Source organism: Eschrichtius robustus, chromosome 6, assembly GCF_028021215.1.
Source record: "Eschrichtius robustus isolate mEscRob2 chromosome 6, mEscRob2.pri, whole genome shotgun sequence".
NCBI classification, from domain to species: domain Eukaryota; kingdom Metazoa; phylum Chordata; class Mammalia; order Artiodactyla; family Eschrichtiidae; genus Eschrichtius; species Eschrichtius robustus.
In genome coordinates, this window is record NC_090829.1 from 48,152,967 (window position 1) to 48,158,776 (window position 5,810).

Here is a 5,810-nt window from a genome sequence, read left to right on the forward strand (position 1 = left end):
TTCTGTCACTATAGATTAGATTTCATTTTCATCATTAGTTAATTCCTTTTTATTGCTGAGTAATATTCCATGGTATAGATATATCATAATTTTTAATCCATTTACTTCTTTTGTTTAGACGTTTGGTTTGTTTCCAGTTTTTTAATTTTTTACAAATAAAGCTAATCGGACATTAATGTATAGATATTTGTATTGCATATGCTTTTATTGCTCTTAGGTAAATAACTAGGAGTGGAATGAATGGGTCTAAGGGTAGATGTATATTTAACTTGTAAAGAAACTGCCAAATTGTTTTCCAAAGTTGTTGTATCATTTTACATTCCCACGTGAAGTATAAGAGCGTTCCAATTTCTCCACAGTTGGTATTTTTAATTTTAACCATTCTAGTAGGTATGTAATGGTATCTTGTTGTGGTTTTAGTTTGCATTCCCTTAATGACTGATGAAGTTAAACACCTTTTCACGTGCTCATTCACCATCCACATATGTACTCTGGTCGTCAAATTTCCTTTCAAATATTTTGCCAATTTTTTAGTTCTTTTCCCCCCACCTTGTTATTGAGTTTGAGCGTTCTTTATAAATTCTGGATATATTATATGTGTTATTTGCAAATATTTTCTCCAAGTGCCTTGTCATTTCATTCTCTCATGAGTGTCTTTTGAAGAGCATAAGGCCTTAACTTTGATGAAGGCTAGTTTATCAACTGTTTTCTCTTTTATGGATAATGCTTTTGCCTACATTCCTTGGCACATGGCCTCTTTCCATTTGCAAAGCCAGCAATGGCTGGCTGTCTTTTTCTGACACTGATTCTCTTTCCTCCCTCTTATACTTTTAAGGACACTTGTGATTACATTGGGTCCACATGGATAATCCACAAAATCCCCCCTGTCTTGAGGTCAGCTGATTACCAACCTTAATTCCATCTGCTACCTTATTCCTTTTTGCCATGTAGGGTAACATATTCCCAGGTTCTAGGTATTAGGATGTGGACATCTTTTGGGGGAGGTGGATATTATTCTACCAAACACAGGAGGGATTGTGAGTCCTTCCATTTAGTGACTTACTGTTTTTTTTTTTTTTAAATAAATTTATTTATTTATTTATTTATTTTTGGCTGTGTTGGGTCTTCGTTTCTGTGCGAGGGCTTTCTCCAGTTCTGGCAAGCGGGGGCCACTCTTCATCGCGGTGCGCGGGCCTCTCACTGTCGCGGCCTCTCCCGTTGCGGAGCACAGGCTCCAGACGCGCAGGCTCAGTAGTTGTGGCTCACGGGCCTAGCCGCTGCGTGGCATGTGGGATCTTCCCGGCCCGGGTCACGAACCCGTGTCCCCTGCATTGGCAGGCGGATTCCTAACCACTGCGCCACCAGGGAAGCCCTAGTGACTTACTTTGTTTTATAAGATCCTTTAGATTTCCCTTTTCTCCTCTTTTCCTCTCTATCTCCTGTCAAAGGGAAGTTCTCACTTCCTTTTTACCTTTTTTCTCTCCCAGAAGTTATGTATTTCAAAGATGTCCCCTTTATATCATGCCTGTGCTTTTACATCTTGCATACTTTGAAGTCTCTTCCTTGTAGTCCTTGCTCTGATTTGCCTGGACATTTTTATAGTATATTCTAGTTAGGCTGGACTTAATCTTTTTTGTGATTGTTTTAAATCTACTTTGGACTTCATCCTTTTCTGTCCTTCCCACAATTTTTCTTGGTCTGCCTTTGCTTGCCCCAAAGTGCTGCTGTGCAATGAGGCTGGAGCTGGCACATGAGAGATCCACTCAACTTTTTTTTTATTCATAGTTATTTTGAAGTTTTAGTACTCTCCGTGCTCAAGGTCTGCAGAATATATAGTTTTTCTGTAGATATATTTTCTCTTCTTTTTGTTTTGTATCATTTTTGGAGGACGTATTAAGGATCTGGTAACTAGCCTGCTGCCACTGTCTTAAGCTACCCACAAATTTTATCTTTTGTTTTGATTTCACAATACTGAGAAAAATACTCCATCAGACAGAGAAGTACTTGTAAACAGTAGCCTTCTTTAAATAGCTCACATTCCAAATTTGGGATACTTCTTTTAACTGGTCCTGAAGCTTAAGAGAAAAGTAGAAGGATTTTTAAAAAGTTAGTTGCCTAACATTATGTACCAACTGTTTAACTGTCCTTAACTGATATTAGTCAACTTGGAAGTTATCAAAGGACTTTACTCAGTTTGAATCTTGATTGTTTTGAGGACATTTCAAAAGTACTTTTAATTTTGAGATATTACTTTCTAAAAAGCATCAGATACATCAGTGCCTTGTAGTTCCTTGTAAGGATGCTGGTCCTTTCTTTGTAAGACAGCTAACCACTGAAGCGTTTGATCAGAAGAATGACTGCATACTAACAGAATCACGCGGGGTGCTGTGTTTGAGGAGAGAATGTGGGTAGTATGGTCTGAAGCAGGAGACCAGTGAAGTGTCTGTTGTAATAATACTGTTAAGAAATATGGGATCTCACACCAGTGTTCATAACAGCACTATTTACAATAGCCAAGACGTGAAAGTAACCTAAGTGCCAATGAATGGATAAAGAATATGTGGTGTGTATATACACACACACACACACACACACACACACAATGGAATATTACTCAGCCATAAAAAATGGAACATTGCCATTTGCAGCAACCTTCTCTATGGATGGGCCTAGAGATTATCATACTAAGTGAAGTAAGAGAAAGACAAATATTATATGGTATCATTTATACATGAAAACTAAAAACATGATACAAACGAACTTATTTACAAAACAGAAACAGACTCACAGACATTGAAAACAAACTTATGGTTATCAAGGGGGAAAGTGGGGGAGGGATAAGTTAGGAGTATGCGATTAACAGATACACACCACTATATATACAATAGATAAACAACGAGGATTCACTGTATACCACAGGGAACTATATTCAATATCTTGTAATAACCTATAATGGAAAAGAATCTGAATATATATATATGTGTAAATATAACTGAATCACTTTGCTGTACACCTGAAACTAACACAATATTATAAATCAACTATAGTTCAATAAATAAATAAATAAATAAGAAATATGGGGTCTCATAGTAGCCATGGAGGGCGTGAGAGGTGGTCAGATTCTAACTATATTTTGAAGGTAGAGCTTATAGGATTTCATCCGGGATTGGGTGTGGTATTTGAAAGAAAGAGAGTAGTTAAGGATGAGTCCATGATTTGGGGTTTGAATAGATGGAGGGTATGAAAGGGGCTGATCTGGATAGGAGATTTAGAAGTTTATTTTGGGAATATTAAGACTGAGGTGACTATAAAACATCCAGAGGAATTTCAAGTAGGCAAGTAAATATATAGGTCTGGGATTCAAGAGACAGAGAAGGGTCTAGGATGGAGTTATAAATATTGGAATCATTAGCATATAAATTGTTTTTAAAGCCATGAGACTGGATAAGTCACTAGTAGAGTGAGTTAAGAGAGAAAGAAGTCTAAAGACTGAGCTCTGGGCACACCGGTATTAAGAGATTGGTAGGATGAGTAGGGAATAGCAAAAGAGATTACAAAGTAGAAAGAAAACCAGTGGAGTGTGGGGTCCCAGAGGCCAAATGAAGAGTGCTTCAGGGAAGACAGAGTAACTCGAACTCGACATTTCAAATGCAGTGGATAGATCAAAGAAATTAGAACTAGGAACTGACCAATTGAATTTAGTGGCTTGAAGGTCATTAGTGGCCTTGGTAAATGTAGTTTCAGTAGAGTAGTGGAGTGAAAACAATACTTGAGTGAGTTCAAGAGAAATGGAGAGAGAATTGGATGCAGCAAGCATAGACAATATTTGCAAAGCTTTTCCCCCATGTTGTAATGGATGTAAAGCAACGGGATAAAGCTGGATGGAGAAGTGGACCAAAGGACATTTTTGTTTTGTTTCTGCTTTAAATGGGAAAAATTACAGCATGTTTATATCTTTGTGGGAATGATGCAGCAGAGAGGAGAAATTGATGATGCAGAAGAATTTCTGGATCAATTGTCTTGAGTAGAGATGAAGTGATAGGATCTAGTCCACAAATGAAGATAGAAGCATTGATGTCATACCTGTTAATGAGAAGAAAGCAGAGTAAATGGGCAGGTAGATGAGAGTAGGTGGATAAATGGATGATGGGGCCCTCTGGAAATTCTTTTCTGATTGCTAAGTGAAAGTAAGGATGGGAGCAGAGATCTTGGAAGTTAGGAGAGAGGGAAGGTGAGGATCAACTGGGAGACCGGGGGAGACACTGGATCTGAGGATTCTGGAAAAGTCAGAATCGAAACATTGGAGTATGAATAGGTTTTGCCCAAGGCAGTGGAGGTATGGGGTTGTTGTTTGGAGCTAGAAAGCTAAAAAGATAAACTAAGACCAGTTTTTGATTAATTTATCTTACCTAATTCATTTTGGGATAACATTGGTCTACAATTTTTGGACTTGGGGAAATTCTGAGGATGCTTAGAAAAGACAAGGATAAAGAAATGTCTGACATTTGGCATCTCTACCCCTATCATGGGAAAAATATCCAGAAAATTTGCGATGTAATGTTTTAGATATTTGATAGTTTTTTTAAAAAATTATACTAACTTGAATAGAAACAAATAAATTTGTAGATCATTATCAAATATGTTAAATTATATTTTTTAGCATAGAAAGTTTTTATGCTAAGTTTCAGCCTAAAGCATTTTGTATGTAAAATTAAAGTTCTAACAGAAACATAATGTGGAGGAGAATGTGTTTTCACTCTTTTGATATGAAGCACATCTCTAAGGTTACTGAAAAGTGTTAGTCTATGGATGGATTACCACTGCATGGAAAAAGGAATGAAAAGGAAACATAATGTTTTTTCCAAGACATGCCAAATATCTTGTTTTCAAATGACGTTTTGAATAAAATGGTTTCCTAAATGTCTTGTTCTCTGAAGCGGTAAAGACTATGAAAGTGTTTACTGTGCTTTTGGCAAACAACAAATTCTCAGTACCCAAAAGCAGAGCTAACATTTTTCTATTTGAGGGAAAGGAGGCATGCAAGTAACAGGTTTAGAGAACTTTTGTTTTATCAGCTCCTGAAGTTAAAAATTCACCGCGCTATCTATACACATAGCAGGCACTCTGAGCAGACTTCTTGGACCAGTAAACGAGTATACAATATAATATAATATTCTCTCCCTTTTCTGTGACAGGTTGTAAAAATTTGCTTTGAAACGAAAATCTGCTATTTCTTTCCTTGTGCTGAACAAGGCAGAATTCCGTACCTTCAATTCAAAGGTGTTTTATTTGAGCAAGGTTCAAGCTGGAATTAGATAGCTTCCCTTTTGCCTCTTCTGCTTGTTCTGAAACTACAGGAGAGCAGTACGAAACCAAATACTGAGGGATACATTGCACGAGTACCACTTCAACTAAACTCAAGCCAGATGCAAACAATTCAAGAAATAATGGAGCTGAAGACAGCACACTTTTCAGGGATGCTAAGGCCATTTGTTCCCTCTGCTATAATTTATGTTTCTATAGCCAAGGTTCAGTTCTACCACAGTTTAGGCAACTCACTGGAAACAATGATCACCATTAGCTGCTCCAGGAGCACAGGAATTCCTTAGATGAGCACTGAGAGATTGGTAACAATACCTACTGAAGGGCCAGGTTGCTAGGTAACAGGTTGTTCCCTTGGTCACAGTGAATACATGGAAGACCCCCAAAGGAGGCTGCAGATTCTTGGTGGACAGCTCTCATAGCCCCTCCTGGGAGGAGGATGAAAACTGTCTTCAGAAAAATAGCCTTATGAAGGCCAGAGGAACTTT